This window comes from Odocoileus virginianus, chromosome 14, assembly GCF_023699985.2.
Source record: "Odocoileus virginianus isolate 20LAN1187 ecotype Illinois chromosome 14, Ovbor_1.2, whole genome shotgun sequence".
Taxonomy (NCBI): domain Eukaryota; kingdom Metazoa; phylum Chordata; class Mammalia; order Artiodactyla; family Cervidae; genus Odocoileus; species Odocoileus virginianus.
This window is the reverse complement of record NC_069687.1, coordinates 62847873-62858298: the sequence shown is the minus strand read 5'-3', so window position 1 is coordinate 62858298 and position 10426 is coordinate 62847873. Positions and strand designations below refer to the sequence as shown.

The 10426-nt window shown below is 45.5% G+C and overlaps 1 long non-coding RNA gene across 1 annotated transcript; it reads left to right on the top strand.

Annotated features, from left to right (window-relative positions):
* Positions 1 to 2633: 2633 nt before the first annotated feature.
* Positions 2634 to 10422, top strand: LOC139038288 (uncharacterized). The gene is made up of 2 exons (XR_011491279.1): positions 2634 to 2797; positions 10258 to 10422. It is a non-coding gene; the product is annotated as an uncharacterized lncRNA (long non-coding RNA).
* Positions 10423 to 10426: the final 4 nt, after the last annotated feature.

Sequence of the window (10426 nt, the reverse complement as noted above, 5' to 3'; positions counted from 1 at the left end):
AACGGCAGTCTGGCCTCCCACGAAGTCCATAAGCCTCTGAATTTCCTGGGTAGGCTTTCTTTCCTTGGAGAGCCTCTTTTGTAGGTGAGAACATGAGTAATATTGGCATTAAAAAGGGCATCTGATCTCTTGGCTCTTTGAGCAACAGAAACAGAAGAGGTCTAGCGAGTGGGAGCAAGCCCACCTTTGTGGGATGCAGTCACTCTGAGTCTTCTTGTTAGAAGGCTGGGCTGCCACCTGGAGCAGGGGCCAGGCAGATGCAGGTCTCTGCCTCCCAGAGCTGGGGCATAGCCTTTTGCCACCACAAGGCCCTGGGACTGCCCTCAGAGGACCTGCATAATGGAAAAATTCATCTTGAAGCTATTTGCTCCAGTTTCACAGGAGACATTCGTGTCTGCTACCTGAGCCACCTGCCCCTTTTAGAAAAAAAAAAAAAAAAGCAGTGGTTGGATTTGAGGTAAAGCAAGTACAGTTACCAGTTCTTTTTTTTTTTTTTTTTTCAGTTACCAGTTCTTAAGAGTTATATATTCAGACCACTTGGCCAGAGCCAGACATCCAGAGAAGAATGCCCATCCCAGTCTGTCCCATCAGGGCTGAGAAAATTATGCAGAAGTAGGAGGCAGTGTACTGGGATTACCAGTTGAGGCCACGGGCCTGGGGTCAGAGTAGGGAGAAGAGCTCAGGCTGGTGACTGTGCTGTGATCTTCCCTTTCTCCTTCTAGCCTCATAACTCAGGCCTGGTTTGGCAGCCTGTGGCTGGTCACAGTAGGGACTAGGTAAGGGGTAGTAATAATGATAGTAAGTATTATTATTACTGTAAAGGAAACATGAATGGGGAACAGACACTGGACCATGCATTGTGCTTGCAGATTTGGTCTCTCACTAGATGGGAATTGAGACTTTGGAGATGTAAGGACAGTCCAGCTGGTATTGCCCTGAGACTCAGCAAGCGTTCTTGGCTGGATGAGAAGGAGTTTGAGACCCTACTGGCAGTGGGAAGGAGGAGGCAGGCTCCCTTCGTGATGTCTGGGGGCTTCTGTGGTTAATGTGTGGAACCCTAGTTTTCCTCTCTCACTCCAATTCGCCAATTAAATCCAAACAGTGAGTGGGTTACTTCGGGTCTGAGTTTGAAAGGGGAGAGGATACTAACAAGTGGAACAGGAACAGAGGGTATTGTAGGAGGGAGGACCAGCAGGGGTAAATGACCAGAGGGGACGTCATGCGTTTCATATGAGGACTAGGAGCTGCCCAGTTTGGTATTCAAATGCAAGATAAACCTGTCAAGGGCGTTTGGGGCCTTGTTGCAGGGCCTTTGTGAACATATCTGTGCTCACCAGAGAAGATTTTGTTATCTCATCCTGGTGGCATTTAAGGATGAAACTCCAGGATGCTCTCATACTAGATTCCCTTTTGGAGTTAGGAAAAGGTCAGCAGCCCAGAGCTGACACTGTGACGGGTGAGAGGAATGGTAAATAATTAGTTGGAATCTTGATGTGGATTGCTATGCCTAGAAGGATGTTCTTGCTTGGGTGTGAGCAGGTGGTGCCTTGGAGGATGGGAAGTTGTTGAATGATGAGGCGGTGTTGTGTAGGTTCATGTTAATACTTGGTGGCTGGTCCAGGCTTTCTGAGTTCTAAAGCCAGAGTGGAAAACGTGGCTTCCACGTGTGGAGCTCCTCCTCCTGCAAGCCACGCCCCCTTGGGGGCCGACTGTCTGGACTGATGGCACCACCTTATGGTCAGAGAGGGAACTGCCTGTCCAAATAGTGGACTCTCCTCTTCCAGACTCAGACCTGATACTAGGTCTTCCACCTTCTCCTCAATTTCCCTAGTAAATAAGTTAATGCAGAGTTAGACCGTCTCCTCCTTGCAACTACATGCTTAAGTCACCCCATCAAGTAAAGCTCATTCAAACTTCTTGCTTTTCCTCCCCCATCCTTTGATGTGAGCCTCAAATGTATTCTCATCACGACTCCTTTGTATCATGTCTCTATGAGGGAACATGGCAAAAAAGGTGCACACGTGATACTGGCCAGACAGAATAACAATAAAATGCTGCTATCAGCCTCCCAAATAAGTAGAGGTCTCACCCTAAAAAGTCTCTATCTTTCCCTTTGTTTTCTTTCAGTAAACCAGTTGTTTCATTAAGTGGAATTCAAGAGAAGGGAGTCTGTATCATCCATCTTTGAGTCTGTATATTGGTGTTACAACAAAATTGCTCTCTACTCATTTTCACAGTAAATGTCTGGGGCTTCAATAACATTATGAGTTAAGTAGACTTTTGTGGGGCTGCTCTGGAAACCTCACCATCATTTATAGTATTGTTTATTGGAGGAAAAACCATTCCTAGTTCCCAAAATAACCAACTCCCAAAGGTTTGGAGTTCACCACTTTTGTGAATTGGACATTTCCTCTATGTCATAGATTAATAGTCAAACCATAGTTGTGGATTGACTGGAAACAAAAGATGAATGAGGATTTAAAAAAACTCCAAGAGAATAATAACACTGTCTCCTCACTGTAAAGAATCAAAAGCCGTAATCATCAGGCGTCCGATCATGGTCTGAATTTTGTCTGTGCCTTGCTCTGAAGCCTGCGTGGTATTCCACTTGGCATCTCTGTTTTCCTAGGGTCATGATTTTTGCTTCCTCACTGTGTGCAGACAAAACTCCAGGAGGAACTGTCCCAGGCCAGGATCTGCCTGATCTCTACAGGGAGGCTCCTGGGGCAGCAAGGGGAGCCGCTCTGGCCTTGGAGCACTATGGCGCTTTCTCCCTGATGGGTTTGGTCCGAAAACTGTGAGTACACGAAGAGCTGTGGTTGCTTTTGTGTGTGTGTGTGTGTGGGGCAATTTCCCAGTGAGCCAGATTTTGAAAATCTTAATGAAATGATCAAATCTGTTAATGTGATTTAACCAGGAGTGTGCCATCAGGGGTCCATGGAACTAAATTTTCATTTTTGAATTTTTTTTCTGAGGAGTTCTAACGATTTGTAAAGGTTAATATTTCATAATTTTGGTCCTTTTTTTAAAAGAAATCTTGCCAAGATCGAAGAGAACATTTACTTTTTAAACAAAAACAGAATAAAACCTTTATCTTGAATGTACTGTGTGGGACCATTGGGCCCATTTATAAATCTAAGACTTTGTGGAATCTGATTTTTCTCATATCTTGAAACACTTTTCGTTTTACCATCCTTGGAATCATTTTATCATTACCCATCAGTTATTACCAATTATACTAAAAAATACTAAAATAATAAGAAAATGAAAGAATGATGGCATCACCATCCAGAAAGATGATGCAATAGTGAAATAAATCATCATGATTGCATCACCCTTCAGTTTTCTTATTACATTGCTTGGAGTATTACATCATCTTTCAAGAAAGTTTAAAAGAGGATAGAAGATGCCATCTTTGTAGTTTTATTACTACTGCTTTCATTGCAGGCCATTGAGAATAGAGAATTTTTTATTGCCTGTATAAAATGGCGAAGAGAAGAAAAGTGACAAAGGAAAATGCTTTTACAGTAATTAGACAAATCGGAAGAGACAATAGCGATGTTGACGCCAATGGTAATAGTAAAATTCACTTTGTACGCAAACTCATAGACTCTGAATTTTACCATACCATGATCTACATGAGTTTTCTCACAGTCCAGAATTGATGAATAAATAATATATTTTTGAGGACAAAGAGAAAATATGATATTCTCGTCCAGTTAGTTGTTCAACAGGAATGATTTCATCACCCAGTATTTTGCAACAACAACTGGGACCATCCTGTTTTGCTCGAAGAAGCAGGAACCAAAGTTCTTTTACCTTTTGTGGTATTTCTTTAACAAAATTTTCTTGATACAGTTTGAAGGGGACAAATGACAAAATCAGGTGTGTTTGCAAAAGTGATCCAAAGAATATTCTTACCAGTGTTTATAAATGTAAAAATGAAAATGCTTTGCAATTATGGAGAAAGATGACCATCTTCTCTTTAGCAGACTTATGACCCATCAGATGTTTCAAAAGTACTAGTTTTATAATGCAAGAAGAACCAGAAATGGTAATAAATTAGAGCTTATTGGAGAATTACTTGAAATATGGAATTAGTATTTGTGAGATGGATCTGTTCCAGGTTCACATTTGACAGCTCATGAATAGTTAGTTGCATATAGAGAATATTTCTCATTTTGAGTTTATATACCTTCAAAGTCAGGAGAATAGGGAATGAAAATGTGCTATATTTAAATGATTGAACGAATTTTGTAGTAAAAATTTAAAAACTATCCTTTTATTATTACTTCTGTAAATTTCTCAGAAAAATAAAAAGACTTCATTGGACCAAATGATGATGACAACTTTTTCTTGCTGTACATACAGCAGGACCTGAGGTTACAGACATAGAATATTAAAAAAAAAAGTCAAATGAACTCCTTCAGGTAAGCAGGAGCCAGTGTAGAAGACTCTGTCCATCTGTCCATTCTCAGCCCTTCCCCCACCCCACTTTCCTTAAAGCTTACCTTTGAGGATTAATGCCTATTTTACAGCAGGGTACTTTGAATGAAAGACATTGTCATATAGCCTCTCCATTTATTCTCCCCTTTAGTGGAACTCTATTTCTCAAAATTCAGTGGGGATAAGAATTGCCGTACATGACATAAAATGTGGATACTGTATTTTAGTGTATGGTAGGCAGGATTTTTAAGGTTCATTTTGACCATTCAAGAACTTTTACTTTGCTTGAAGACTTTAGAACCCACCTGCCTTAGTCCGCTGACGTGGCCGTAACAGAATACCATTGTCTGGGTGGCTTAAATAACAATTTTATTTTGGCCTGCTTGTACGGCTTGCATGGTTCTTAGTTCCCTGATAAGGGATTGAAATTGTGCCCTTGGCAGTGAAAGTGCAGAGTCCTAACCACTGGATTACCAGGGAATTCCCACAGATATTTATTTTTCATAGTTCTGGAAGCTGGAAGCCTGAGATCAGAGCGCCAGCTTGGTTGGGTTCTTGGTGGAGGCCTGCTTCCTTGATTATACATAAAAAGAGGGAGAGAGAGGCTGAGAGAGAGCTCCATGTTTATAAGGGCATTAGTGCCATCATGAGGGTCTCAACCTCATAAACTATCTAACCCTAATTACCTCCTAGAGACCCCACATTCAATTCCCATCACATTGGGGGTTCGGCTTTCAACTTATGAATTCAGGGAGGACACAGACATTCAGTCTATAGCACTAAGCCACTCTGACATTGATTCATTCAGTAAACGCTCGCGTGTGGCTAAGTTTTAGACCTGGTGTTACTCACTGGGCAGGAAGGAAGTGCTAAACCCGGGCACTGCCCTTCTGGCCTCCCTGGGGACTCAGATGGTAAAGAATCTGCCTGCACTGTGGGAGACCTGGGTTTGATCCCTGGGTTGGGAAGATCCACTGGAGAAGGAAATGGCAACCCACTCCAGTATTCTTGCCTGGAGAATCCCATGGACAGAGGAGCCTGGCGCGCTACTATCCATGGGGTTGCAGAGTCAGACACGACTGAGCGACTGTCACGACTGCCCTTATAGCAGCATCAATCTAGAGAGGAGGAAGCAATAATTTTTCCAGCACTGTGTGGTCAGAATTACCATGGAGGTGAGATCAGGGTGTCCTGGGAACCAAGAGAATGGTTGCCTTCAACCATTGATACCTCAGTGATTGACACGTTACGAAAGGTATCAAAGATGAACATTACTAGTTTTTACATTCACTTACAAAACAGGAATTGAAGAGGAGAATGGTTGGGAGGCATTTGAAGGGTGGAAACAGGAAGAAAAAGCCTCCCAGGCGGCAGGGCCAACGTATGCAGAGGCCCAGAGGAGTGAGAGAGCAGGCAGGGTGGAGAGCTGGGTGGTCTGGTGTGGCCAGGCAGGATGGTGTCTGTGGAGGAGTGGACTCTTGGCTGGACGCCGACTGGTTTAGACCCTGAGGGCCGATTGTGTCTGTCCTCATCTGCAAGTAACGGGAAACCCTGAGCAAAACCTTATTACTGCCCATTCCAGAAAGTGGACTGGAGATGGAAACGTCCGTGGGGGGAGCACACTGTGAAGTCAGGTGGCAAATGTAGAGGTGATTTTGAGAAGCTTGTGGGGACAGACGGACAGGATAACCAGCTTTTGCGCTGGAGGGGCAGGTGGGAACAATGGGGGCTGCTTAGGCCTCTCTTTGCCCGCTCTCTTTACCTGCCCTGTGCCCCCTCTTCCACTCCCCACCCCCATCTCCCGGTCAGTGCTGTCACTGCCTTTCTGGGTGTGTGTGTGTGTGTGTGTGTGTGTGTGTGTGTGTGAGTCGCTCAGTTGTGTCCAACTCTGTGCCCACTAGGCTTGTAGCCCACTCGGCTCCTCTGTCCGTGGAATTCTCCAGGCAAGAATATTGGAGTGGGTTACCATTCCCTTCTCCAAAGGATCTTCCTGACCCAGGGATTGAACCTAGGTCTCCTGTATTGCAGGTGGATTCTTTTACTGTCTGAGCACAAAAACCCAGGAGTAATCTTCCATATGAAAACGAATAATTTTCTCCTTCCCTTTGCATGCCTCTGTATGGAGCTTATCATCAATTCATGTTTCTGACTCCAAAATACCTGTCAGTTCTGTTCACCTCTCTACGTGTCTCCCACCCAAGCCTCAGTCATCTCTGTCTTGTCCTACTGTGGAGCTGACCATCTGCTCTCTTGCTTCCACTAATGCTCACCAACACTCTATCCAGTCCTAATTCTCTGCACTGTAGCCAGACTGATCAAATAAAACAAGTAGCCAACAAAAATAAACCCCGAACCCGATCCTATCACTCTGTTGCATAACTCCAGAGGCCTCCTTAAAATCCAGGCCACACTCCTGACCGTGGACTGGAAGGCCTGGTAAGATCTGGCCCTGCTGGTTTTGCAGACCTCAGGGGACTCACTCCCTCAATGGCTCGCTTCCAGCACCTTGTTTTTATGCTACTATTAGGCCAAGCTCTCTCCTGCATTAGGGCCTTCATACAGGCTGTTCCTGTAAATTAGGGGCCTTGCTCAGTTATTGCATTGTTGCTTTATTTTCATTGTTTGCTGTCTTACTCTTTCTCCCACCCAAAATGTATTACAAGGGTCCTGAAGGAAAGGGTATTGTCCAGCAAGTTCAATGTCCAGTCCCCAGCACCAACTACCCCGACTCACAGCAGATTGTGTGTGTGTGTATGTTTGTGTGTGTGGTTGTTGCGTGATGAAATGCCTCCTGATTCCATTAGCAGAACTAGGACTTCCAGGGGGAAACCCAGTTTGGGGGAAAGACGGTGGCTATAAAGGGTTAGTGGGCCATCAAGGTGCGATATGCAATGCACAATTCAACAGCATCCTCCTATTCTTCTGCATTTCATAGTTCAGCCAGGACCCTGATTCCATACTGCTTTATGCTGAAATAATTTCTAGGTTAAAAGTACTCTCATATACAGGGCCCCTTTAAACCTCTCTACAACCTTGGGAGGGAGTAGCATTATTATTCCTTTACAGATGAAATCCTTAAACTCAGAGATTCTTATCCAAAAATCACATATAGCTGCAAGGGTTCATGTCCAGATTTAAATGTGGGCATTTAGATTCCTAGATCTTTGTATTTTATTGTTGTTCTGAGTTCATAATCTACTTCTCCATCCCCAGCAGTGACAATAAGGCTTGTAGATTATGTTGCAGAACATTTTCATTTTGATGATGAGCAAAGTGAACTTAGCTTGATGGCCAGAGGAATCCAGTGGCCATGTATGTGCATATATGTATATGCATTTTTTCTCCCTAAGACCTTAAAACCTTGAGAGAGACAGAAGAACTAGGAAAAGAGAAAAACAAAGAGAAAAGTAAAAGAAAGTCTTCAGAAGAAAGAAATGAACAACAACTAAGATAAGATTATAATCTAAAAGAAGGTCACAGAATGTGTTTTAGACTCTTCTTGTTCTTTGGCTAGGTTACAAGCAAAAAGATGTGGATAAGAAGATAAGCTGGACATACAAAAGTAAAGCAGGAGGGCTGCTAATTGACAAGAGAAGAGCCCCCATGTATATGTGTGTGGAGGTGGCCAAGGGAGGGAGAGGCAGACCAGAAGGGGATGCAGGCAAGCAGCCTGGGTTCATTGTTACCAGCCATGTGACGTTCACTGCAGGCTCACAGGTGTTTAGGAGAGACAGAAAAGAGGACGGTGCTGGGCCCTTGACGTTAGTTACAGACGGTGGAGAAGAAGACGGGAAAGGAGAGCTAATCTGTGGTGTGGAGGTTGGGGCAGCTTCTCAGGGGGTGGGGATTTAGATGCTGCGGACTTCAAATCTTAGCCTTGATGCTAATTTGCTGTCTTCTCAGCTCAGTTACTTAGGCTTTCTGTGCTTCAGTCTGCTCAACCTCAGTTTCAGGATAACACTGTGTGCTTCTTAGGTTGCTGTAGGATTAAATGAGACGGTGTCAAAGGCCTTGCTTGGCGCTTGTTTTCCCCAGTTTTTCCCCTGCTGATCAAAGCTAGTGGTGGGGGCTGTGGCAACTCTCTGACCCACATCCGGGTGTGAGTAAGAACCATGACCTTCTGTTGCTTGGGACACTGTCAGATCCTCAGAAGGCAGGGAACAGAGTTGGTGAGTTACACCCCCCTCCTGCCTTGACTGATAGAGAGATTGGGGTGGGTCTCATCTGGAGGCTGCTGTGTTGGTAGCAGCTGGATCCGTTTATATTCGCAGGTTACTCTGTGCCGTTACTTAGCAAATTTGCTTTTTCAAAATGCCTTAATGGACCGCTGTAGTAAAAAGAGAAAAATCTTTTCATTCGTATGTGTGTGTCGTCCAAATGATATTTTTAGAGATTTATTTCTGTGTGTTCACGATGTTCTTGAATAATGTTTCCACAAGTACGGTCAAAGATAAAACACGCAGTGCACAAAATCTGGCCGTGCATATTTTAGCGTGCGACTGTCTTTTGACCAGCCCTGGGCTCCGTGTTGCCGAGCTCTGCACTGACTCTGCTTCCTTAGGGGTCTTGTGTGAGCTGGCTGGCTGGGGCCAAGCTGGTCCTCGTCCAGCGCCACCCCTTCCCCTTTTCCACCCGCAGCGTGGCTCTCTGTCTGGACTCGTGGAGGCCAGGCTTTTGAGTCTCAGTCATCTATTCAGCAGATGTCTAGTGAACACCTTCCTGTGCCGGGGACTGGGCTGGACTGTGTGGTGGCTCACTTGGTGAAGAATCCACCTGCAGTAGCAGGAGACCCAGGCTCAGTCCCTGGGTGGGGAAGGTCCCCTGGAGAAGGGCATGGCAACTCACTCCACTGTTCTTGCCTGGAGAATCCCATGGACCGAGGAGGCTGGCGGGCTGCACAGAGTTGGATACAGCTGAAGCCACTGGGCACAAGCACACATGTGGCGAATGAGATGGGCAAGGTAGCTCGACATAAAGTCCTGGGAAGATAAGAGCGTCCGAGGGCCTGTGTCAGCAAGCGTGGTCTGGGAAGGCCGCCCTGAATAGGGGTCATTTCCAGACAAATCTGAATGACATGAAAAAGCCCGCTGCAGACTGAGGGAGGCTGCTTCCAGGCAGAAGCACAGTATTAAGTACAGAGGCCGTGAGATTGGAATTAAGTTTGACTTGTTCAAAGAACTGAAAGACGGCTGGTGTGGCCAGGGCCTAGGGAGTGATGTGGAAAGTGGAAGTAGGGGAGTTTAAGGCCAATGGCTCAGGGCAAGAAGTCTGGATGTCTTGGCTTGGCTTGCTAGAGACGAAATGCCATAGACGGGACCGCTTGAACAGCAGACGTCTCTTCTTTCATGGTTCTGGAGGCTGGGAGGCCTGAGGTCAGGGCGCCAGCTCGGCTGGGTTCTGGTGAGGGCCCTCTTCCTGGCTTGCAGATGGCGGTCTTCTTGCTGGGTTTTCACAGAGTGGAGAGAGAAAGAGGGAAGCTCTCAGATCTTTTCTTTAAGGGCATTAATCCCATCATGGGGTGCTTCACTCTCGTGACCTCATCTAACCCAATTCTCTCTCAAAGGTCCCACCTCTAAAACCTTTACACCAAGGGGTTAGGGCTTCCACATATAAATACTGGGGGGCGCAAGCATTCTGTCTGTAACAGTGGGTTTTACTGTTAAGTGTGATGGAAACTGGGAGGCCTGGGCAGTCATCTTGGATAGGGAGGAAGCAGAGGGCGTTGGGGCAGCGACATTTGAAAGGCTGAGGGAGAGCATAGCTCGTTAGGACTTACCTCTTCTTGTCTTATTTCTCTGTTTCTCACTGCAGATCCACTTTCCCTGCGTGTCTGGGCCATGTTGCAGAAGACGGCATCCCCTAACTGCAGAGTTTCGCATCTCTACTGTCGAGAGACCCGCCCAGCGTAAGCTGGAGTCTCTCTGCTGTAATTCCAAATTCTGAACAGCTCCCAGCTCCAGAGGGGGAGTCTGATTGGCTC